The sequence below is a fragment of the Lepus europaeus genome, chromosome 13, assembly GCF_033115175.1.
Source record: "Lepus europaeus isolate LE1 chromosome 13, mLepTim1.pri, whole genome shotgun sequence".
In the NCBI taxonomy this organism is placed as follows: Eukaryota; Metazoa; Chordata; class Mammalia; order Lagomorpha; family Leporidae; genus Lepus; species Lepus europaeus.
The window spans coordinates 21,732,567-21,758,994 of record NC_084839.1 but is presented as its reverse complement, the minus strand read 5'-3'; the positions used below and the strand labels follow the sequence as shown (position 1 = coordinate 21,758,994).

At 41.6% G+C, this 26,428-nt stretch overlaps 1 protein-coding gene and 1 pseudogene across 9 annotated transcripts in view; one reads left to right on the top strand and one right to left on the bottom strand.

Moving 5' to 3' along the window:
* NCOA1 (nuclear receptor coactivator 1) overlaps window positions 1-26,428 on the bottom strand; it is a 266,512-nt gene that overhangs the window by 137,460 nt on the left and 102,624 nt on the right. The window lies entirely within an intron of this gene.
* LOC133773009 (small ribosomal subunit protein uS17-like) lies at window positions 12,781-13,259 on the top strand (annotated as a pseudogene).

Genomic DNA, 26,428 nt, shown 5'->3' with positions numbered 1-26,428 from the left:
TCAAGAATCTACTGAGTATCTTATATATGCATATGACATCTATTATGGATTGAATAGGATGTGGCCCTCCAAACTCATGTAGACATTTAAACCTAGTGGTTGGGCCCCTGCACCCATGTGGGAGACCCAGAAGAAGCTCCTGGCTTCTGGCTTCAGATTGGCCCAGCTCCAGCCAGTGCAGTCATTTAGGAAGTGAACCAGAGGATGGAAGATCTCTGTCTCTCTAACTCTGCCTTTAAAATAAATAATTTTTTTAAAAAACCTGATACTTACATACCTTTGCCCTTTTGATTGGTTATTTCTATGACTAAGACAAATTCTTAAATGTTGGGCCATACATTTTAATTATTTTGGTAACTCTACAAAGACTGTACCAATTTACATTCCTAACATTGATGTGGGATGTTTCATATTATTCTAGACCTTGAGCCAGTGCTGGATTTTGCCAGTCTTTTTAATCTTTTGCCAATATGATAGATGAAAAATTACTTTGCCATAATTTTAACTTAATTCAAAAAGTTATAAATTAAGATGGGCATATTTTTTATTTTTTTATTGTTTATTTGCATGTCATCTTTTGTGTATTGCTTATTCTTTTTCAGTTTTTTTTTTTCCTGGAGATATTAATTTGATTATTTGTGGGATCATGGGATTGTTTTTCATTGTTACTAGTAAAAACTGTATTTTTCCTTGATGATTGCTGGCTTTTATAGCAGGTTCTGTGCCTTTTTCTGTTAGACTGAACTTATTAAGGTGTGTTAGCTTTTTGTCACTTTTAAAAAGATTTATTTTACTTTTTGAATAGCAGTGAGAGAGAGCGCTCTTCCATCCCTAGTTCATGCCCCAGATGGCTGCAATAACTGGGGCTGTGCCAGGCTGAAGCCAGGAGCCAGGAACTACATCCGGGTTTCTCACTTGGCTGGCAGGAACTCAAGTACTTGAGCCGTTATCCACTGGCTAGATGTCAGAGACTCTGCTGAACACCCTACAGTGCACAAAATGGCCCCCACAACAAAGAGTTCTCCAACCCATTATGTCACTAGTACTGTGGTTGAGAAACTGTGGTATAGGAGAATCAGTAATTTTTTCCATTGTGGCCACTGCTGCTCCTCCCCAGAGGGGAGAAAATGAACTGTTATTTAGGTCAAAGTCCTGTGTGCTGACTGCCTATGGAACTAGCAGAGGGGGTCAATGTGCAGTAAAAGGTCAGCTGCTCTGTGGCTGCTCCTCTCCTATGTGTATCAGCCATATTGCTCGATGCTTAAGCTGATGCAACCTCATTTCCCTTGAGTGGCTCAGCATTTTCCTCTCAGTTAACATGCCAGGACACACGAAGACCAGCATGGTCACCAGTAATACCATTTACCTGTCACCCTGTGACCAGAACTTGACAGTCAGCTAACAGAGTTAAGGTCCAACATCAGGTTTAGGGAAAAGAGACAGGTTTAGGGAAAAGAGACAAAGGTGTGAATTAATTCCTAACACAGCTTCCTAGGATACAGGAACACAAAGAACATACATTCCCCGTGGGGAATGTAAATTCATGAGCTCTTAGAAGTGGAGGATGGCCTAAGTCCTTGGGCCCCTGCACCCACATCGGAGACCCTGAAGAAGCTCCTGGCTCCTGGCTTTAGATGGCACAGCTCCGGCTGTTGAGGCCAATTGGTGAGTGAGAAAGTGGATGAAGGACCTCTCTCTCTGTGCCTCTCCTCTCTCTGTGTAACTCTTTCGAATAAATAAATAAATCTTTAAAAAAAAAAAAAAAAAAAGACATGTGCTTCATATGCCAGATTCCAGGGAAAGAGCCAAGTGGGTAAGTGAACAACTTCCTCCCACTCCTCAAGATTATGGGAATCACAGTAACAAATCTTTCACCTCATGATCAAAGTGGGGTAAGTAAGAGAGAGGCTGGGACACACAAAGGAACAATTTCTAGCTTAGTTAACTAGAAGATGGTATCATGAATCCAAAGTAGTATTTCTTTTCAGATATTCTGCTGTCACTTCTTACCACTAACCCACAGAGGTATTTCCTTAATTACCATAAATTTCATCACATACATGTAACTTTTACATAAAGAGAAAAATCATATATATCCCAAATTTTTACGGATCAAGTCTCATTCTCTCTATATTAATTTAAAACATTTCATTCAATGGAATCCTAGTATGAATCATTTTTTAAAGAATTAATCCCAGGAGCCGGTGCTGTGGCATAGTGGGTGAGGCCTCTGCCTGTAGTGCTGGCATCCCATGAGTTCCATTCCAGTCCCGACTGCTCAACTTTGATCCAGCTCTCTGATAATGGCCCAGGTGCTTGGGCCTCTGCACCTGCAGGGGAGACCTGGAAGAAGCTCCTGGCTCCTGGCTTCAGTTTGCCCCAGCTCTGGCTGTTATGGCCATTTGGGGAGCGAACCAGCAGATGGAAGACTCATCTCTCTCTCTCTGTCTGAAACTCTGCCTTTCATATAAATAAATACATATTTTAAAAAAATTAATCACATTTCTGTACATATTTTATAGTCCAATTTATATGAAACAAATACAAAAAATACTTTAAAACATAACAAAATACATATTAAAATTTCCTATATTGTTTTCAATACTCTCATTTAAATTAATAATTTTGAATAGTTAATAATAATGTGCCTTTTCTTCGTCTCAGTTTGGGCTAACTTTAATCTTTTTGAGAAGGAATTTAACGACATTTATAGAGTGAATAAGGATTTTTTTGGAAAGACTGGAAAGAATTTTGTAGATCTATAAGGAAGCATCAATGGGATTTTAAATAAGTTGAGAAGGGCAGGTTGTTTTGGGGATACTAAGTCAGGAAGAGGTAGGATGTAGCAGTTTAAAGAGAAATAGGAAAGTCTGACAATGAACAAAAATATTTAAAGAAAATTACAGAAAGCAGCTCTCACTGTTAACTACCTGGTCTCATCCCCCTGAAATATTTAAGAAGAGTTTACATTATTTATCATCAAAATGTAATTCTGGAATTATATATTTCATTTTATTATTATTATTATTTATTTTTATTTTTTTTTTTGCTGATTTCCATGTCTGTAACAAGCCTCAGAGAGAACTTCAAGAACAGAGAACGGTGGTAGTCTAACAATCAACATTTGCCCCTGCTCTTACAGGTAGTTATTCGCTCCACTATTCTCTCCCTTATGAAGAACAAGATATTTCTTCAAGTCAACGAACTAGACAGCTCCCGGCTAACTCCAGGCTACGATGAAGCTGAGGGTCCTGGGTCTGCAGTCTCATGATCCCTGAACCTTGTTCTGTGCTGTGCTCATGGCTGCTCTTTTTTTTTAATTACAAAAGGGAATTTACTTCAAAAGCATAAGGAAACATTTACATTTGAACAAAGTGACAAACAGGTGTCTTGCAAAAGAAAAAAGAAGCCTGTGGTATGAAATTTTCATTCAAATTTTAGGAGGAAAAATAACCCAAGTGTTACACTTTTGCCTTAGGAAGGGTAAGGGGAACAACAAAGTGGTAAGGGAAGAAACACAGTCAACTCAGTATTCAACTGGAGAAGGTCAAACCAATTCTGCTCAGCTCTGACTTTAGTCCCAATAGTTTTTGTATTTGAAATGGCTCCTCTATTTCTGAGGTCCAAACATGCTGGTCACAGTTTTCAAATGACAATTCCATGTTTCTACGTATGTTCAGATTCCTAGGGAGCTTAGGTTCAGTTCAGTAATGTTTAGAGATTATCACTATGACCACTCCATAGTCAAGTTCACCAACTTCTTTTGCTCACTTGTATCATTTCAGTTTTTGAAAAAATTTTCCCCATAAACATGTACAGTAATCCTAACAAAGGGGCTTTGCTTTTTCCCCAGTGTAGAAAGGGGGAATGGAATCACAAACTATTCCTCAAAAAATACATCAAACTCCTAGAAATCTCACTCAGGCATTTGTCCTGAATAGCAAACTTGGAGGAAGATTAACTGGAACAAAAATATATGAAACATTCAAATGCAGAGCAAAGGATTTATGCTATCAAAAAATACAAAATCAGGATGATAAAGTTTGACACTAATGTTACTTAAACAAGTCAAACTCAATAAAGCTTATCTATTTTGAGAGAAGAGTATCAAACCTTTGTGTATACATTTAGTTTTATTGTAGCAAAGCAACTTGAACACTTTTCATGTTTGCAACTGAGCATCATTTTTTTTCGAGAGAAACAAAAAAAAATTTTAAATAAACATGAACAAAATTACAATAAAGAATGTCATTTCCAAATAAGATCCTATAGGTTCTGCTGATTCTCTTATTGAGGGGTAAGGTGTAAGTCATCATTAGGAGTGGATTTTATTTTTAAAAAGTGTCGACTTAAACTGCAAGGATCTCCATTGGAAATCATAACTAAACATGCCAAAGGAGAAGTCATGGCTGATCCTCCCTAAACTGCCTATCAAATCAGAGCAGCTGGGAGGTCCCACAAAGGTCATGGACAGCAAGAAGGGATCAATGAGAAGTCATCACCACTGCTATTAGTAAAATCTGAAGTATGTGTCCCAGTGATTTTTGAACCTAAGCCATACTTGTGGTAAAAGGCCAGAGAATTTCCAAACATTTGGAAAATGAATCTTTTTTCAGCTTTATCTAAGTTTTCCGAAGCATGTTCACCACTTCATTTGTTTAAAACAAACCCAAATGAATACTTTCCAAGAAGAAATAAAGGACCATATTAATAAAAGAACTACTATTTAAGATGGCCCACTGTAATGATGCTTAAGTCAAAGCAATTAACAAGGGGAAAGAATTTAGGAAAGGTGCAGTTTATTGCTGACCATAGTACAAGAGCTGAAAACACACACAAACACATTTAGTTTAAGTTCCTCTCATGTTCCAATCTAACAAAAGCAATACTGGTAATACGAGTAAGTAGGTAACATCAAATTCTTAATCACAAATGAAAAGACCGTACAAAATGTCTCTTTTTCTATTCAACCATCTGGAACATATTACAAACTCCCTGAAAGCAAGAGAAATCTGCAAGTATAATTACACTCTGGGACTATTAGCATGACATGCTTCAAGAAATACTCCTAATAAGATGTGATATAATATCTGGCACTAAAACTGATGGATTTTCATTACTTGGTTATTTGCTCTTACTGACTAAATTCCCAAGAAAACCAATAAATTGTCCGCTGAATAGGGGAGGAAAAAACAAAACCAGCAAGGGCAAAGTATGGCAGGTTGCAGAAGTGCAATGGGAGGAATGGGCAAAGATTTGCAAAGGCCTGAGATCACGCCATATTTTCTCTCCCTCCCTCCCTCCCTTCCTTCCCTCTCCTGCTCGAATGTGGCAAAACTTCTGCGTCCTGGTAGAAAGTGAGATGTCAGGGTTAAGAGAATACACAAAATTAAATATTGAGTTGGCTAAATTCCACTTGGCTGAAGGTCTTGAGACCACATTGTAAACTTGGGGAAAACATTCAACATTGACTCCGTTTTTCATGGTTTAGAGATTTAATATACAGCCAGCCAACGGGATAGCGCTCCAGCAGCTGAGCACTGATGGCAAGAGGGCTGCAGGGACTGCGGACTGACTCCTGCTGAGCAGCTGGACAGGGCAACGGTTGGAGGGAATGAGACGTCACAATAATCCAGCAAGAGCTGGGAGAGGAAAAGATGGGCCAAACTGTTTGCACGTGTGAGTTACATGCTTACTGTATAACTTTACAAAATATATATAAGAAAGAAGAATAAATTAAAATAATCTATAATTGTGTTACCTAGCATCAACTGAGGTGAATATCTTCTACCAATACAAGGGTACTTCAGAAAGTCTGTGGGGAAATGCAATTAAAATGTTTATTTCGGCACAAAAAATATGAAATCCATGAATAGTTTTTTTCTAACAAACATTTTCCTTGAAATTTTTGAAGACCCTCCCTCATGTACATGGCTTTCAAAAAATTTTTGCACCAAAATAAATTTAACCTTTAATTCCATTTTTCATAGACTTTTGAAAAAATATTTTATTTATTTGAAAGAGTTACAGAGGGAGGGAGAAACGGAGAGTGAAGTCTTCCATCTACTAGTTCACTTCCCAGATGGCTGCAACGGCTGCAGCTGGGCCAATCCAGAGCCAAGAGCCAGGAGATTCCTCCAAGTATCCCACGCAGGTGGGTCCAGGAGCTCAAGGACTTGGGCCATCTTCCACTGCTTTCCCAGGTCATAGCAGAGAGCTGGATCAGAAGTGGAGCAGCTGGAACTGGAACCAGCACCCATATGGGATGCCCGCACTGCAGGCTAGGGGTTTAACCTACTGTGCCATGGTGCTGGCCCCTATAAACTCTTTGAAGCACCATTGTATGAGCACAGATAGGTATGAGTATCAGTTTTAATGATTTCGGAATCACCATATAGATATTGTTTGACAGCATCTTTTTTTTTTAAATTAACTTTTATATGTAACTTCTCATGTCATCACATATTATTCTACAAAGTTTTTTGGTCTATAAAATATTTCTGTGGGTATCATAGTCTGAGTAATGCTGTGGTACAGCACTTTACATTCATTCAGTTTCTTTTTCTATCAAAACAATACTGGGATGAGGTATCAGTCATCTGGCTCAAGTGTTGCCAATACTCAGGGTCATATCTCTTCTGAATAAGCTCTCACCAAGACCAAGGCTCCTGGCACGGAGGACTCATCAATGCCAGTTAGCCACACTTGGGCGTACAGGAGACGACAGACGTCTGTTCTATGCATTAGTTATGAGGGGCAGTAGGACATTCAAGTGGGTGTGTCCAGTTGATTTCAAACAAGGGGGATATAAAGGTTTTTGGGAGCACTAATACACTGAAGGTAGTGGAGTGAATGAGATGGCCAAAGGAAGGTGTGAAGGAAGAGAAGAGAACAAACGACCAGCACTATGAACGGCTGCACCCTGCTGGAAGAACAAAAACGAAAGACAGAAAATGGACAAAGGTAAGAGAAAAACTGGCAGACCATGAGGATGGAGAGATCGTAACAGCCAGTTTCAAGAGTTATTGTCAGACCTCCCAGAACAATCACTATAAACGCCTAGACAGTCAGGAGCCCTTGCTGAAACAGACTCCAGTGAGGCAGGGATGCTTCCCTGAAAGCCCCTTGAATTCAACACACCCCAACCTCACCTCAGTTCATGAAGCAACAAGCTTTCGTGCTCAATGATTCCACCACCGTCCTCAACTTCATACCAGAAAGATCCAAAAAGCCAAGGACTGCATCTATGACACATCATAAAGTCTCTCGAGGCGGGAGGACAGCTGAAACTGTTCTTCTCCCTCTGAGGTTTTGGTTAGTCGCGGTATACTAAGATTTGTTATGGCAAACATGTCTACGTGCACAATTTCAACACTACTTTACAGATTTTCCCAAGTACATTTTCAGAGTTGATTTCATTTTATGTTTCCTGTTTCTATTCTCTGCTAAACCCTCAGGAACCAAGAGCATTCGTCCCCCAACAACTACTTTCCAGTGTTTCCAAATACATGTCCCAACCGCTGCAGCAACTTCACTCATTCCTGTAACTCCTGATGCCATTCTACACATCACCACAGCTGATTCCAACATCCCCTTCTTTCCCCCAGACCCACACTGCTTCCTGACCAACAAATCGTCTTTATTCATTTCCTATTTTTCTTAGCCCAGTTTTACCAAAAGTAGTCATCTTCATAGTATTTGTAAATACCATTTTGGTAAGGGACACTATAGGAAGATGGGAAACTTCAGCTCCTGTCTATGCAATCTGGTGATCAACACACTGTACCAAAGTAAACCATTTACTATGGATGAGTCCACTAACAAGTAATCCAGCACATGTGAAGGATGGTGGGAAGGGGAAGGGAAATGTGCAGACAGACACAGCACAACTGGTATCTATCCCAATGCACAAACAACCCTTTCTAGCCTCTGAAAATTATTGTTCCCTTGTTCCACTCCCTTTTTCTCCCCATATACCCTAATGCGATAACAGTACTGAACAACAAGCATATGGACTCCAAAAATGGTATTTGATAGAAAAATTACATCAAATAGTTATGTTTATTTTACTTTTAAAAAATCTGCTTTAGAAAAGCCTAAATCTACAAGAAGGCTCTGAATAGTCTGATATTTACGTAATACAAGTATGAGGGGGGGCCAGCGCTGTGGCTCACTTGGCTAGTCCTCTGCCTGTGGCACCAGCATCCCATATGGGCACTAGGTTCTAGTCCCGGTTGCTCCTCTCCCGGTCCAGCTCTCTACTGTGGCCCGGGAAGGCAGTGGAGGATGGCCCAAGTGGTTGGGCCCCTGCACCCCATGGGAGACCGGGACGAGGCACCTGGCTCCTGCCTTCGGATCAGTGCAGCGCCAGCTGTAGAAACCATTTGGGGAGTGAACCAACAGAGGGAAGACCTTTCTCTCTGTCTCTTTCTCTAACTCTGCTTGTTCAAAAAAAAAAAAAAAAAAAAATGAGGGAACCTCAAAACGTTCTAGAAAATGAAACTGAAAAATAAGCTTGATTTGGGTAGAAAAAATTTTTGGAAACTCATGCATAGCATTTTCATAATATGCATTTCCGAGAGTTTTTTTGATGACCCTTTATATATTTTTCTGGTACCCCTGATATTTTCATTAATATTGGGTGAACAGAATACCTTTTAGAAATGACAAATTTCGGCTGGCGCAGCGGCTCAATAGGCTAATTCTCCGCCTTGCGGCGCCAGCACACCAGGTTCTAGTCCCGGTCAGGGCACCGGATTCTATCCCGGTTGCCCCTCTTCCAGGCCAGTTCTTTGCTGTGGCCCGGGAGTGCAATGGAGGATGGCCCAAGTGCTTGGGCCCTGCACCCGTATGGGAGACCAGGAGAAGCACCTGGCTCCTGGCTTCGGATAGGCGCAGCTCGCAGGCCGCAGCAGCCATTGGAGGGTGAACCAACGGCAAAAGGAAGACCTTTCTCTCTGTCTTTCTCTCTCACTGTCCACTCTGTCAAAAAAAAAAAAAAAAAGAAAAGAAAGAAATGACAAATTTCTAACCTCCACTTTGCTTCCTGGATTTGCTACTCTAATCCCTTGCACTGCCATCCTCCTCCCTCTGAAAAGCTAGTCCTCGTTTATGCTTTGCTTCAGTAACTAACCCCTCCAGTGTGTCTGACAGCACCCTAAACTGGTCTCTTTATAGCATCTAGGAAAGTAACCATGTAGCTGTTTGGATATACAAATAAGTAGACTTTCTCCTTGTGAGCAGAAAGACTGTCTTGTTTTATCTCTAGATCTTGGAACATTGCTTAACATCACATAGATATTTAAACAAGACGGTAAGTCAGTATTAGCTCTACCAGCACCAGCAACCAGCACTCAACCACTGCTCCGCCAACTAAGGCTTCCTGTAATCTTCTATATAGAAGCCAACATCACTTCCTTAGATTTTACTTTGAGTTTTGATATACTTTGAATTTTGATACTGGCCATCTATTTTGTACCAAACAATACATTACAGGTTCCATTTATTTTTATTTCTTTAAAAGCCTAGCAAGTAAAAATAATTATCCTTCTTTACAATGAGAGAATCAGAGTTCAGAAAAGATAAATGACTTTCTCATGGCTATACAGTAACCAGTTAAGGAGAGATCATGCCTAAGCCTATCTGACTATAAACTGAGGCTAATTCTACTTTGTTGTTCTGCCTTCCTAAATCCCATACTGAATCAATAGGAATATATAATGATTCAAACATATATCTCTTGTGATCCTCTGCAATGTCAGATCACCTTTAAAATTAATTTGTGAATTATCTGGAAGACTGTAAAGATGGGGGGGTTAAGATTACATGACCTACAATCAAACTGACTACTTGGATTCAGCTATTAATTCTGCTTCCCACTAGCTACGTAAATTTGGATGATTTATTTATTTTCTCCCTGCTTTAATTTATTAACCTTTAAAATGGGGTTAGTAGCAGTAGCTAGAGTTGTTATGACAGAAAATGACAAGAAATATATGTGAAGAGTAAGTACTAGAAAGAATAGAGCCCAGCACATAACAGTAGTACTAACAGCTAAGTTAACTGCATTCTTACTCTGTGTATCATCTTCCTTTTTTAAAGATTTATTTATTTGAAAGGCAGAGTGACAGAGAGAGGGAGAAACAGAAAAAGAAAGCACTTGGGCAATCCTCCATTGCTTTCTCAGGTGCATTAGCAGGGAGTTGGATCTAAAGCAAAGCAGTCAGAACTTGAACCATTGCTCCAAAACCAGATGCTGGTGTTGTAGGTAGCAGCTTAACTTGCAGCACCACAATGCTGGCCCTTATAGTAGGTATTTTTTTTTTAAGCTACTGAAGAACCATTAAAAAGAAAGGCATGATTACTCTAAAGTGGATGCCAAGGAAGGAATGCTTGTCTTCTTGACCTCATAGGTAAATGTGGGAGGAAGAAGGGATCATTTTCCAAAAACAGCCTCCAGAAGAATCCTAATAAAGCTGCCAGGGAAAGGCCAGCATCACGGCACAGTGGGTTAAACTGCCATCTGCAATGCCAGCATCCCATATTGGCGCCAGTCATTATCCTAGCTGGTTCACTTAGGATCTAGCTCACTGCTTATGTGCCTGGGAAAGCAGCAGCAGATGACCCAAGTGTTTGGGCCCCTGCTACCCTTGTGGGAGACCCAGATGAAGCTCCTGACTCCTGGCTTTGGTCTGGCCCAGGCCAGGCCATTGCAGTCATTTGGGAACTAAACCAGTACATGGAAGGGCTCTGTCTCTCCTTCTTTCTCTGTGACCCTCTGCCTTTCAAATAAATCTTAAAAAAAAAAAAAAAAAAAAGAAAGAAAGAAACAAAACTGGCAGGGAAAGAAGTGAGATTAAGATGCTCAGAATCTATTAAATCCTTTTCTCTTAGCATTGTTTAAAAATGTAGTTTCATTGCTATCTGTAAAAAAAAAAAAAGCAGAATTGCTTTTTTTAAAAAAACAATAAAACTATGGAATTATGGAAAGTTTTCCATGTAGACTGCCTGCAATTTTAAACATTCCATCCTCTAACAATTTTCTAAGTTACAAGCTTTATGGTATCACGCATTACTTCTATATGGCAATAACCTGTACCAAAACCTTGAAAACACAGACTACTTGGAAAAAAAGATCAGTTTGATTTGATGAAAACTAAAGTACAGACTATTACCTGAGGTACATAAGTAATTTCAGTGATTCAAGTTCTACGCACATTATAAAAATCCCTGTAAATATAATCCAAAGAGCAGTAACAGGAAGAGGCTATCGAGACTGGAAAACAGAACTTACTAGAATGGGGCTTGAGAAGCAACTACAAGAAGAAACATTATTATCCTTGAAAGCAAGCAAGAGGAAGTAGGCTAAGGCACGGAGACAGCAGGAGGAACACGTGGTTCTGGACGGAGGAGTATCCCAACAGACGCCACTGTGAGAAGCCCAGGCAGAGCGACCAACACAAAGGCGTAGTCGGTGCAGTGAAAAACAAGGAGCAGCGAGTGGGAGATGAGAACCAGATCATCTCAGCACTACCCTCGGTAAACACTTAACGCTGTCGCAGACGGTGAAACTGGCAGACTAACGATGGAACCAGAGATAAAAGAAAAACTCAATTCTGAAACTGACTGAAGCTACAGGATCCGGTCACAAAGATGCTGAATGCTATAGCAGGACCAAGCCTGAGGCACACAAAAATGATATTCATGTGAGATAAAAAAGGTTAAAGGGCTGCATGTTAAATTTTAAGATAATTTCAAATTTAAAAATTTGGTTTTTTAAGATATGGTACATTTAAGCTTTAGCTAAGCTTCCAACTTGTGGGGCCTTCTGCTCACCTGGGTTAGCTTCACTTTGTAAATAAGGCTTCTCAGATGTTATCTATAAGGACGTGAATCTGACACCCTCAGAAATCCGTCCCAGCAAATAGCCTTAAATAGCCTCCCATTTTGAACTTCTAGTTTTCATTCTTTGTCATGGTTGATACTGATCACACATTAGGTAGAAATGGTCTACCATTTACTTGCTACATATCATACCATTTACTTGCTGATATCTTCCAATATTAAATTCTGTATGATAGAGTTTCTAATAAAAGTATGCTAATTTCATCAGTTAGAATAAAGTTCCTTAAGAAGGTACCTTATTCTATGTCTCAGTGGCCAGTATATTAGTATACAATGATATGATAACTTTTACTGTACAGAATATCTAATGAGTCATACATATACACCATTCATCAAATTCCACTTTTCAGGGCTGGCACTATGCATAATGGGCTAAGCCTCCACCTGCAGCGCTGGCATACCACATGGGCGCTGGTTCTAGTCCTGGTGCTTATCTTCTGATCTAGCTCTCTGCTATGGCCTGGGAAAGCAGTAGAAGATGGCTCAAGTGCTTGGGCCCCTATACCTTCATGGGAGACCCAGAAGAAGCTCTTGGCTGCTGGCTTCAGATGGGCCCAGCTCCAGCTGTTGTGGCTATTTGAGGAGTGAACCTGCAGATGGAAAAAGGCCTTTCTGTCTATTTCTCCCTCCGTTTGTAACTCTACCTCTCAAATAAATAAAATCTTTAAAAAAAATTCCACTTACCCACTTTGCAAATTTTAATATCATTGTCAAAATTAACATTATTCTGAAGTACCACACTGCCAATTTAACCAAAATGAATATATCCCCTCTCAATATTTGTCTCATTAATTAATTCTCAGACATTTCTTTACTAATTGCCTAACTAAGAAAATTTAAAATGTATATTAACTCTTTATTCCAGGTGCTGGGAAAATGGCAGACATTCAGATAGGGAATGCCTATACCAAAGCAATCGCCCACCTTTCAGAAAACCAGAGTCCTGCTAAGACAAACAGGCCAGCAGAAGCTTCCATGATACTACAAAAACAACAGTCTGGGTTTCCGGATACCCAAAGTAGCCACTGAGGGCACCTACAGTGATAAGAAGGGTCTTTTCATCAGCAGTGTCTCCATCAGAGGGCAGATCCTATCTGGCACGGTGACCAAGATGAAGATGCAGAGGTCCGAGACTACCTTAAGTACCAGGATGATTTCCACTGTATTCACAAGTACAATCACTTTGGGAAGCACCACAAGAATATGCGTGTGCAACTGTCCCTCTGCATCCGGGATGTCAAGCTGGGCAACCTCATCGTGATGGGCAAGGTCAGTCGGGGAGCAAGACGGTGTACTTCAACATGCTCAAGGTCTCCAAGGCAGCCAGCACCAAGAAGCAATTCCAGGAGTTCTGAGACTGGATATCTGACTCATTCCCCAAAATGAAATACAACGATTTTCCCATTCAAAGAAATAACAACATAAAATGTAGGGGCTGGCATTGTGGCATAGTAGATAAAACCACCACCATCCCATATGGGCGCCAGTGTGAGTTCTGGGCACTCCACTTCTGATCCAGCTCTCTGCCATGGCCTGGGAAAGCAGTAGAAGATGGCTCAAGTTCTTGGGCCCCTGCACCGGCATGGGAGACCCAGAGGAAGCTCCTGGCTCCAGCCATTGTGGCCAATTGGGGAGTGAACCAGCACATGAAAAACCTCTCTCTCTCTCTGCCTCTCCTCTCTCTGTGTAACTTTGACTTTCAAATAAATAAATAAATAAATATTTTTAAAAAAATGTATATTCAAGGCTCTCCTTCAATTTTTCCCTGTCCTTCCACCCCCAAGCCTCTCATGAGGGCTTTGTTAATCTACTTATCAGGGTTGTTTGTTAATTCCTTATTCAAGTATACACACATAGCATGTAGACTTTTCTTCAAATTTTGATCAAAATTCATTCCTTAAGAATACTCTGAGGGGCCAGCGCCATTGCTCACTTGCTTAATCCTCCACCTGCGGCGCCAGCATCCCATATGGGCACCGGGTTCTAGTCCCGGCTGCTCCTCTTCCAGTCCAGCTCTCTGCTGTGGCCCAGGAGAGCATTGGAGGATGGCTCAAGTGCTTGGGCCCTTGCACCCGCATGGGAGACCAGGAGGAGGCACCTGGATCCTGGCTTTGGATTGGCACAGCGCCGGCTGTAGTGGCCATTTGGGGGGTGAACCAATGGAAGGAAGACCTTTCTCTCTGTCTCTCTTTCTCACTATATAATTCTGTCAAATAAATAAATAAATAAGCTTTAAAAAAAAATACTCTGATTACACCTAATTTTCATTACTGTACCTTGAAAATTTCCTGATATATACATTAAGTAATGCTGTTCATAAGCTTTAATTGTTTTCCATTCTGCACTTATAAATATAAGATCCTAATATACCAATATGTTCATAGCTGTATCTATAGTGTTCTTTTGTATCTTATTTTGTTACTAATAGTTATAGCAATTTTAGCTTTTCTTGGTTAATTTCATTTGTGAGAACGCTAGGAATGTTTTTCCCACCCCATATGGCTGCTGGTTGGTGTCCAGATTCTCCACTTTCTCTTTTCGCTCCCTGATGCGAAAAGCAGTGGTAAATACACCAAGTGTTAGGGCTCCTGCCACCCATGTGGGAGACCCAGATGAAACTACTGGCTCCTAGCTTCTGCCTGGCCCAGCACTGGCTGTTGCAGCCAACTGAGGAGTAAACCAGCTGATGAACACCTTGCTCTCTGTCTCCCCCCCTTTCTCTATAATTTTGACTTTCTTTTTCTTTTTAAAGATTTACTTATTTATTTTAAAGTTACACAGAGAGAGAAGGGGAGGCAGAGAGAGAGAGAGAGGGAGGGAGACAGAGAGAGTTCTTCCATCCACTGGTTCACTCCCCAATTGGCTGCAATGGTCGGAACTGTGCTGATCCAAAACCAGGAGCCAGGAGCCTCTTCAGGGTCTCCAATGCGGGTGCAGGGCCCCAAGGACTTGGGCCATCCTCTACTGCTTTTCTAGGCCACAGCAGAGAGCTGGATCGGAAGTGGGGCTAATGGGACTCAAACCAGCACCCAAATGGGATGCCGGCACTGCAGGGGGCAGTTTTACTGGCTATGCCACAGCACCGACTCCTAATTTTGACTTTGAAGATGAGTAAATCAAACAAGAAAAACAAAAACAACTATTTGAGTGTCTACCCTATGCTGCTTTCCAAGGATTTAAAATTAGCTGAACTGGGAGGACATTCAAATGACTGGGCTCAAGTCTCCTAACTCTGACACCCCGCCCTGCCCCAATTCTAGGTAATGCACCTCCTGGAAGGTACCTGTCACCTCTGTGGGAGCCCTGGATGGAGTTCCCAGCTCTCTGCCCTGGCCTGTCAAGCTCCGGCTGTAAATGTCATAAAAGGAGTGAACCAGTGGATGAAAAATCTCTGTCTGGCCCTGTAAATTTTGTATGGTAAATTTAAATAGAATTCAATACACTGGAGGTATGCAAATCACATTCAAAACAAAGCAGTATTTGTATCTAACCCCATTTTGTTAGGTAAATTATATTTATTATATTATCTGGGGCCGGTGCTGTGGCACAGTGGGTAAAGCCACTGCCTGCAGTGCCAGCATCTCATATGGGTTGCTCCACTCTGATCCAGCTCTCTGCTATAGCCTGGGAAAGTAACAGAAGATGGCCCAAGGCATTAGACCCCTGCACCCGCATGGGAGACCCAGAAGCTCCTGGCTCCTGGCTTTGGATTGGCGCAGTTCTGGCCATGGCAGCCAACTGGGGAGTGAACCAGCAGATGGAAGACCTCTCTCTCTCTGCCTCTCCTTTTCTGTGCAATTCTGATTTTCAAATAAGTAAATAAATATTAAAGAATATATTAACTCTAATAAACTTTTTTAAAAAGATTTACTTTATTTATTTGAAAGAAAGAGTTAGAGAGAGAGGTAGAGACAGAGAGAGAGGTCTTCCATCCGTGGTTCACTCCCCAGATGGCCGCAATGGTCGGAGCTGCACCGATCTGAAGCCAGGAGCTTCTTCCTGGTCTCCCACGTGGGTACAGGGGGCCAAGAGCTTGAGCCATCATCTACTGCTTTCCCAGAAAGCTGTATCAGAAGAGGAACAGCCAGGACTTGAACTGGTGCCCATTAGGGATGCCAGCGCTTCAGGCCAGGGCTTTAACCCACTGCGCCACAGTGCCGGCCCCTCTAATAAACTTTTAAAAATTTGACCTAGTTAATGTCTCTGTCCTCAAGGACTTGGGGGAGGTTTAGTAGAGAAAAGAAACAAAATAATCTGGTAACTATCACAAGGTTATAAGCTCAGGATTCTATTCAAGGGAGTATAGATAAGAGACACATAACTGAAGTTCTAGTACCAATGGAACCCTACCTGTTATAGGTAAAACACTGCTCATCATGTACTGACCCTTGGAAACCAATTATATCTGTTAAATGTGAAGTAAAATCAAAAGCATAGCAAGTAAAACCAAACAATACAAATATTACATTGTTAATATTTCTTTTGAATGATGTCTTTGTATGTGTTGAACTGGCTAAGGAACCTTAAGCTAAGACTTAAAATACTGAAGAATCTTGTTCAGTTTGAAAAGTCAAATGGATTAACTGGAATTGGAAAAATACACACAACATCTCCTCAAGTATTCTTTATCAACCGGTAAAATCTACATGTGCATAGTAAGCACGTAATAAATATTTGTTAAATGAATGAAATGCTTACAAGCTTGACATTCCTGTAGTCTGACATCTCATGACCTTGCTCCTAAAAGTCTATTTCAACAGGAATAATTTCAAGATACAAGTTTTTCAAATAGAGATTAAGAGGTCTTCCTCTGGGACTATGGGGTCCTCCATACACATACCTTCTAAAAGACTGCCTAATATCACACTTCTTGAAATAACTGGGACAAATTATTAGAGACCTCTGTTGTCTCCATAAAAGCTGTATATTCAACTACAAACATACTCTTGCCATGCTGAATGCTAAAAATCCCTGTGCAGAGGCTTCAAGGCTAAAAAGGCCCTAAGAAATCAATCCGTATACCACAAGAGCCCCACTGGGTCCCCTGCTAATTTACCAAGGATTAAACAACATCTTTTGGTAAATCACTGAACTTCTGGGAGCTTCCATTTTCTCTAAAAGATTCACTAAATGATTCTTCTTGGATATTTTTCAAACAGATTTGCTATGTTTTCTCTTTTTTTTTTTTTTTTTAATTTTATTCATCTTCATTTTATTTGAAAGGCAGGGAGACAGAGAGATCTTTCATTTGCTGGTTCACTCGCCAAATGCCTGAAATAGAGGGTCTGGGCCAGGCTGACGTCAGGAGCCCAGAACTCAATATGGATCTCCCACAAGACTGGTAGGGACCCAACTACTTCAGTCATAATTTGTTGCCTCCCAGTGAACAGTTGAGCAAGAACCTAGATCCAAAGATGAAGAGCCAGGACAGAAACCAGGCAGCACTCAGATATTCCAAGCAGTATTCCAAGTAGGTATTCCAAGCCGCATATTAACCACTCTGCCAAATACCCAGCCCTGATTAGGTGATTCTAGAAAGCAAAAAAAATTTACCTTAAATATTCTTTTACATGCTTCAGAGGCATACACAAAAATGGTTTTTAACCATGTTTGGGTAATGGACAGCTTTGAGATTGCTACAAATACTTTATCTCAAAAGGTTTTCCACACGAAAAAAAAATTTGTATGTAACATCAGGAGAGTTGAATGACCCTCTGAAGAGGTTCATGGTATTCTGGGTGGGCATCTGGCACAGCAGTTAAGATAACGCCTGGGATGTCCACATCCCATTTCAGAGCGCTTGCGTCAGCGTCCAGGCTCCACTCCTGAGCTCCTGACTCTGCATCCTGCTACAGCATGCTCTGGTAGGTAACGGATGATGGCTCAAGGAGTTGTGTACCTGCTGGCCATGTGGAAGCCCCAGATTGAGTATGCAGTTCCAGGCTTCCACCTGCTCCAGCCCTGGCTGTTACAGGCATTTAGGAAATGAACCAGTGGGTAGAAGATCTCTGTCTTCCAAATAAAATGAAAATAAATTTAAAAGAAACTTTAAAAAGAAATTTCTATTCTGTAAATTTAAATAGAATTTGATAAATTGTATATGTGTTAAGTTTCAAAACAAGGAAGTACTTTCTACCTAGTTTTTTTTTTTTTTTTGGTTAAACAAACTTTATTTTAAATTTCTAACAATAGTAAAGAAAACAAGATGACTTATTTAACTATCAAAAAGAAACATGGTTTAAAACACATAAAGCATACCTAACACAAAAATCCAGAATGCAAATGTTCCAAAATGAGAAATTTTTTGAAAACTGGTAAGAGGCCACAAGTAGAAAATTCCACACCTGATCTCATGTGACAAGTTACAGTCCAAACACAGGCACACAAAAAAGTACTCTATCAAATTTCCTTCATGTTATATGTGTAAGACACATATAAAACAAAAATGAATTGCATGTTTAGACTTGTTGTCTTCCCTAAGATAACACATTATGCCTATACAAATACTCCAAACTCTGAGAAAAAAATCCAAAATCTTAAACACTTCAGGACCCAGGCATTTCAGATAAGGGTTACTCAACCTGTAGAACTGATAAACTATGCTACTAGCCCAGAGTTCCAGATAGGTAATGATATAATATCAACCTCAACTCTAATGAACCAACTATAATGAATACATTTATTTAGAACCCCACATTTAAATATTTGATCTCTTCTTGTGGAAATCTAGTTGGAGATAGAACTTTGATAAAAATACAAAACTAAAGAAGACATTAAATTACTACAATGGCTTAAATTCCTGAAAAATAAATACTTACCATGCATTTCTATTCTTATTTTTTACTTGAGAGACACAGAGAAGGAGAGATAAACAAACAGAGGGACAGAAAGAACTCTTATTCCCTGGTTCACCCCCCAAAAGCCCACACAAGGTCAGCCAAGCTGAAGCTTTGAGCAGGAACTCAATCTACTCCTTAACAGGCAGCAGGGACCCAACTACTTGAACTATCATTTGCTGCCTCATTGGGTCTGCACTGGCAGGAGGCTGGAATGGAGTGGAGCCAGGTGTTTAACTAGTAGGCCAAATGGTTCACTCAATCATGTATTTTTAAAATGGAAGATTGTTGGCCGGCACCGTGGCTCAACAGGCTAATCCTCGCCTTGCGGCGCCGGCACACTGGGTTCTAGTCCCGGTCGGGGCGCCGGATTCTGTCCCGGTTGCCCCTCTTCCAGGCCAGCTCTCTGCTATGACCCAGGAGTGCAATGGAGGATGGCCCAAGTGCTTGGGCCCTGCACCCACATGGGAGACAGGAAGAAGCACCTGGCTCCTGCCTTGGGATCAGCACGGTGCGCCGGCCGCAGCGGCCATTGGAGGGTAACCAACGGCAAAGGAAGACCTTTCTCTCTGTCTCTCTCACTGTCCACTCTGCCTGTCAAAAATAAAAAAAATAATAATAAAATAAATAAAATGGAAGATTGTGACACAGTGGGTTAAGCTGCTGCCTACATTGCCAGCATCCCATATGAGCACCAGTTCAAGTCCTGGCTGCTCCACTTGTGATTCAGCTCCCTGTTAATATGGCTGGGAAAGCAGTCCCAAGTACTTGGGCTCCTGCGACCCATGTGAGAGACCTGGATGGAGTTCCAGGTTCCAGTTTAGGCCTCACCCAGCTCTGCCCTTTGTATGCGAGATCTGTTTCTTCTCTCATTCTGTAACTTTATCTTTCAAATAAATAAACAAATCTTAAAAAAAAAAAGTAGAAGGTAGTCTAATTGCATTCAAATTTAAAATTAGTTAAGTACACTGAGCTACAACGTGAATTTGTTCATTATATTTCTAAGAGAGAAAACTTAAAAACACTTTTCAAATGTAAAAGGAAAGAAAGTTCAGAGACTTGAATCAGCACAGATAGGGAAAGAAAGAACAATTATATAAGGCTTTAGAGGTTAATTAAAAACAGGCAAATAATTCTGCTGTTAAGGTTTTATAAATCACCTACAGAATGAAGAAAAACAATGCTAATATCTGCTGTGGTAGTCTACTTTCCAAGGAACATCTTCTGTTCTATACAAGGTTCTCTTAGGATTTCTCTTGCCTAAGATGGGTCCCCATGGAATCCTCAAGAAGAAATTTTGTGATTACTTTCTGATGCAATCAAGGGAGAGGCCTTTCTAACTCTGAATTTGAAGAAAATAAAGACTCTGCTCCAATTGTGACTCCAACATCACTGTCAGGAATACAGAAGTACAATGGTTATAATTTCTGGAGTGCTTCTCCTATCTTTCTAGCTAAACTACATTTAATTTCTTAACAAAGCCTCTTTTGTTAAGTTATGAGATCATAAATTAAGCATTTTTACCATAAATTTCAATTTATAGTTTGTTCAGTTCACAAAAGAAAAACACTTAAGCACATGTAACCTACTTATAACACAAATTCCAGATTGTCTAAGGCAATGTGTTTACTTGAATAACTGCAAGTTCCCCTTATATGAACTATATATATGGATTTTAGTTCACAGTAATCCTGACAATCCCAATGTACCTTCTAGATTCCTATTTCTTCTTTATCAAAGAATGGTTCCTTTCCTAAAAATTGCAATGATGTGAGCAGCAGGGTTTAATTGGAACCTAGGGTTAATGCTTTCTGTTCAGCTGCTTCTTTAGTTTTCTTTTTTTTTTTTTTTCTTTCTTTCTTTTTTTTTTTTTTTTTTTTATTTGAGGGGGAAAAGGGAGAGGAAAAAGGAAGGGAGGGAGGGAGGGAGAGAGACACATTGGACAAAGCCTTACAGGGAAGACTTCAGATATGAAGGCCTCTATGCATGACAAAAGGAATCTTACAAAACAGATTTTTACTCCCAGGACTTGCCACTACTTTGCTTCTGTAATACTAGGTATATGACAACTTCTAAGGGACTCAGTTTGCCATCTGTAAAACAAAGGTGTTGGAGCACAAGACTTTTTTTTTTTTTTTTTGACAGACAGAGTGGACAGTGAGAGAGAGAGAGAGAGAGAGAGAGAAAGGTCTTCCTTTGCTGTTGGTTCACCCTCCAAAGCCGCTGGAGGCTGGTGAGCTGCGGGCCGGCGCACCGCACTGACCTGAAAGGAAGGAGCCAGGTGCTTATCCTGGTCTCCCATGGCGTGCAGGGCCCAAGCACTTGGGCCATCTTCCACTGCACTCCCGGGCCACAGCAGAGAGCTGGCCTGGAAAAGGGGCAACTGGGACAGAACCTGGCGCCCCGACCGGGACTAGAACCCAGTGTGCTGGCGCCACAAGGCAGAGGATTAGCCTATTGAGCCGCAGCACCAGCCGGAGCACATAACTTCCAAGGTTACTTCCAACTGAGGTCACATCACTTCCAACTGAAATACGTGTCTAAATCTACATTTATATTAAGTTGATGAATAAGTAACAGAATTAGGGTAAATCTATGTGAGAGTATAGACATAGGAAAGCATGTAGGAATAGAAAAAGGCAAAGAAATGTATATATTTTATTTATTTTTTAAAAAAGATTTATTATTTATTTGAAAGTCAGAGTTACAGAGAGACAGAGGCAGAGACAGGTCCTCCATCCACTGGTTCACATCCCAAATGACCAGAACAGCTGGAGCTGTGCCAATCCCAAGCCAGGAGACAGGAGCTTCTTTTGGGTCTCCTGGGCGGGTGCAGGGGCCCAATCACTTGGGCCATCCTCTCATCCTCTTCTGCTTTTCCAGGCCATAGCAGAGAGCTGGATCAGAAGTGGAGCCTCTGGGACATCCCATATGGATGCTGGCACCGCAGGTGGTAGCTTCACCTGCTACGCCACAGCACCGGCCCCTATATATAGTTGCTTTTTTTTTTTTTTTTTTGGACAGTCATAGCGGACAGTGAGAGAGAGAGAGACAGAGAGAAAGGTCTTCCTTTGCCGTTGGTTCACCCTCCAATGGCCGCTGCGGCCGGTGCACCGCGCTGATCCGAAGCCAGGAGCTAGGTGCTTCTCCTGGTTTCCCATGGAATGTAGGGCCCAAGCACTTGGGCCATCCTCCACTGTACTCCCGGGCCACAGCAGAGAGCTGGCCTGGAAGAGGGGCAACCGGGACAGAATCCGGTGCCCCGACTGGGACTAGAACTGGGTGTGCCGGACCGCTGGGCAGAGGATTAGCCTATTGAGCCGCGGCGACAGCCCCGCTGTATATAGTTTTTTAAAAACTGACACACAATGTTTACATTTAGAGTTTCCTTTCGTAGTCTTGGTTTGGATTTAAAATAAAGAAGGATCCAAAACACTCACTAGTTTCTTTTTTCTTTTTTTTTTTTTTTCTTTTTTTTGACAGGCAGAGTGGACAGTGAGAGAGAGAGAGAGACAGAGAGAAAGGTCTTCCTTTTGCCGTTGGTTCACCCTCCAATGGCCTCTGCGGCGGGCACATCTCGCTGATCCGAAGCCAGGAGCCAGGTGCTTCTCCTGGTCTCCCATGCGGGTGCAGGGCCCAAGCACTTGGGCCATCCTCCACTGCACTCCCTGGCCACAGCAGAGAGCTGGCCTGGAAGAGGGGCAACTGGGACAGGATCGGTGCCCCGACCGGGACTAGAACCCGGTGTGCCGGCGCCGCAAGGCGGAGGATTAGCCTGTTGAGCCACGGCGCCGGCCCCCAAAACACTCACTAGTTTCATAAAAATCTCCAGTACCTTCCTTTTTATGCTGCCACTATTCTAATGTCCACAAGCAGATAACCCATGAGTGTGTTTTCCCCTCAGTATCAGCATTCCCACATATAGTCCCAGGTGGACTGATCTAGCTCATGTAAAACCAGCAATCAGCAAACTTCTGTAAAGAGACAGAGAATAAATTTTATTTATTTTATTTTTTTTAATTTTTGACAGGCAGAGTGAACAGTGAGAGAGAGAGAGACAAAGCTCTTCCTTTGCTGTTGGTTCACCCTCCAATGGCCGCCGCTGATCCGAAGGCAGGAGCCAGGCGCTTCTCCTGGTTCCCATGGGGTGCAGGGCCCAAGCACTTGGGCCATCCTCCACTGCACTCCTGGGCCATAGCAGAGAGCTGGCCTGGAAGAGGGGCAACCGGGACAGAATCCGGCGCCCCAACCGGGACTAGAACCCAGTGTGCTGGCGCCGCTAGGCGGAGGATTAGCCTGTTGAGCCACGGTGCCAGCCAAGAATAAATATTTAATGTTTTGCAGGTTATAGGGTCTCTGATACAACTACTCAACTCTGTTGTCTGAATATGAAAACAGCTGTGGACTGTATGTACCTAATGGATGGAATGACTGTGTTCCAATAAAATTTTATTTACGGGATGGCTCTGTGGCCTAATTGCTCAAGCTGCCACCTGCAGCACCAGCATCCCACATGGGCTCTGGTTTGAGTCCCAGCTGCTCCATTTCAAATCCAGCTCCCTGCTAATGCACCTAGAAAGCAGTAGGAGATGGCCCAAGTGCTTGGCCCATGCACCCACATGAGAGACCTGGAAGAAGCTCCTGGCTCCTGATTGGCCCAGCTCTGGCCATTGTGGCCATTTGGGGAGGGGATCAATGGCTGGAAGATCAATCTCTCTCTCTCTCTCTCTCTCTCTCTCTCTCTCTCTCTCTCTGTTTTTCTCTCCCCTCCCACTGTCATAACTCTCCCTTTTAAATAAATAAATAAATAACAAAAAACTTTATTTACAAGAAACAGGCCAGATATGGCCCATAGGCTATAATTCACTGACTTCTGGTCTACATTACAAGAAGGTATAAACAGTCTTAAGATGACATAGCTTCAGAAACTATTAAAAAAAAATTTAAAAATTACCAGTCATGTTAAACTTCTCAGAATGTTGAGAAATATGAAATATAAGAGAAAACACGATACCATGCAAAGTACCTAGGCAGGTACCCAACACATATTAGAGTCTTAGTAAATGCAGGTTTCCTTTCTCTTCTCAACAGTGCCATCTGCAAAGACAATGCTTGCTGCCAGGCATAACTTCTGGAAATCACTTATTTTGACCCTCTAACTAAAGATACTCCTTGACTCTTCCTAATCCTGGCAAATATACTACTGGTACCACTGTATGACACTTTTAGGCATATTTCAAGCCCCCCTCCCCCCAACCTCCCCGCCAACATAAATTACTCCAAAGCTACAACTTCACCATCTTTCCTATGCTGAGCCCTGAACATTCATGTCAGTATTATCATCATTCATCCCTGACCCAGGAAAGGTGGTAAGGAAACAGATAAGAAAGAGGAGGAGAGAGACAGGGCAGCTTCTGTTGGAGGACAGGTGATAGTACTGTCACCCTCTTCCAGATTCTAAAAAGAGTCAGGTGCTAACTTACTGTTAATTTAAATGAAAATCTGTCTACTTTAGGGGGAACAAAGAACATTTCACTTTATGCAAAGTGGTCTGTAATGAAAGAACTCAGTTCAATAAGGGGAAGACCCTGTGAGCTTTATTCTTGTGCTTTTATCTAGATCACTCTTGATTCCAGCTGGGAAACTGACTGATGTTTCTGGAGCTCCGAAGGAAGCTCTACTAGTAACCATGGTTTCTGCTTCAAAACAGTTCCTGAAAGGCAGGAGGGAACAGCAATTTAAGGAGAAAAACAGAGATAGCCTGATGGCCCGGCAGGTGCTTCAAGATCACAATCTCACTGCACAGCCACAGCCGGGCTTGGTCTCAGCCCTAAAGCTCCAGGACAACAAGGAGCCATTTCACTTCACTGGGCAGTGATTCCTGAAAGCTACTTCACTCGCTTAAAATGCACAGCTCCTCATAAACAAAACCAATGTTTTTCTTGGAGGTCACCAAATTTCATTTCCAATACAAAAGCCTACTTAGAAAAAAAAGTAAGTTCATAAAGTTGCTTAGTCAGAACCATATATGAATCTGAGCCCAAGATGGTACCTGTAGTTTTAATATTAATCTCTCCAAGTCGTTCTTCTCAACTTTGGTTTTTCAAAGGTTTTCACCAAATGTTTCTCTTTTCTAACCCATTAGCTACCTTTTCAGATATTAATACATTCATTTTAAATTTGTCAGCCCAGCATGTTTCAGGCACTGGATAAGACAGTGGAGATACCACAACAAAGAAAATAGATACAATTAATACTTTCATAGAGCTTACAATCTAACGGAGAAGAAAGACATTAAATATACAGCTGCAAAAATGTTAATATGCTATGCTGGGATAGCAAAAAAAGCTTCTTTGTCCTATAAAGAGACCTACTACCACTGACAATAGCTATTAATGCGGGGTGATGAATACATAGGGATTCATCCTACTCTCTTTTGTGTATGTTTAGAAATTCTTAAAATAAAGTTAAAAAATGAAGGAAGTGGGCCAGTGTCATGGTGTAGCAGCTTAAGCCACTGTCTGCAATGCCTGGCATACCATATGGGCACTGGTTCAAGTCCCAGCTGCTCTACTTCCTATTCAGCTCCCTGCTAATGTGCCTGAGAAAGCAGCAGAGGATGGTCCAAGTACTTGGGCCCTGCACCCACATGGGAGACCTGGAAGAAGCTCCTGGCTCCTGCTTCGACCTGGCCAACCCTAGGCCATCGCAGTCATTTGGGCAGTGAATCAGCAGATGGAAGAGATCTCTCTGTATCTCCCTCTCTCTCTGTAACTCTGTCTTTCAAATAAGTAAATCTTACCAAAAACGAAACAAAAAGACAACAAAACAAAAAAGAAGGTAGTGAGAAGAGACCTAAAGGTAAGCTGTTAAGCCAAGCATGGCAAGAAAGAGTGTTCTGTAGGCCAATGAAAGAGTAGATGCTGCCGGCACTGCAGCTCACTAGGCTAACCTCTACCTGTGGCGCTGGCACACCGGGTTCTAGTCCGGTTGGGGTGCCAGATTCTGTCCTGGTTGCTCCTCTTCCTGTCTAGCTCTCTGCTGTGGCCCAAGAGGGCAGTGGAGGATGGCCCAAGTGCTTGGGCCCTGCACCGCATGGGAGACCAGGAGAAGCACCTGGCTCCTGGCTTTGGATCAGCGCAGTGCGCCAGCTGTGGTGACCATTTAGGGGGTAAATCAACGGAAGGAAGACCTTTCTCTCTGTCTCTCTCTCTCACTGTCTAACTCTGCCTAATAAAAACTAAATTAATTAATTAAAAAAAGAATAAATAGTACTTAAAGATCAGAATGCTTAAATATTTCAAAACTTCTATACATAAAAAATTCATAAAATGAAAAGGCAATAGGAAGGATAAATGTATTTGTAAAACACACAAAGGTAACATTCTTAATACATACAAATTCATTATAAGGATATAAAAATTGTTAAGTCTCCAGTGGATAAGTTGCTAGAGGACTCTAAATACAACAAAGAAACTAAATGAAATGCTATTCCACATCAAGGAAGCAAACTCTGGTGTGGGGAACACCCACTGTGATAACCTGGGGAATTAGACACGAACACGCACCAACAGTGGGAAAAACCTGAAATCGCCTTGTCAGGGAGGAATAGACATTAAGTAGCAAGAACCTTACAAAATACTAAGGCCCTCTGAAGGAACTGTTACAATTCATGAAAGTCTTCTGTT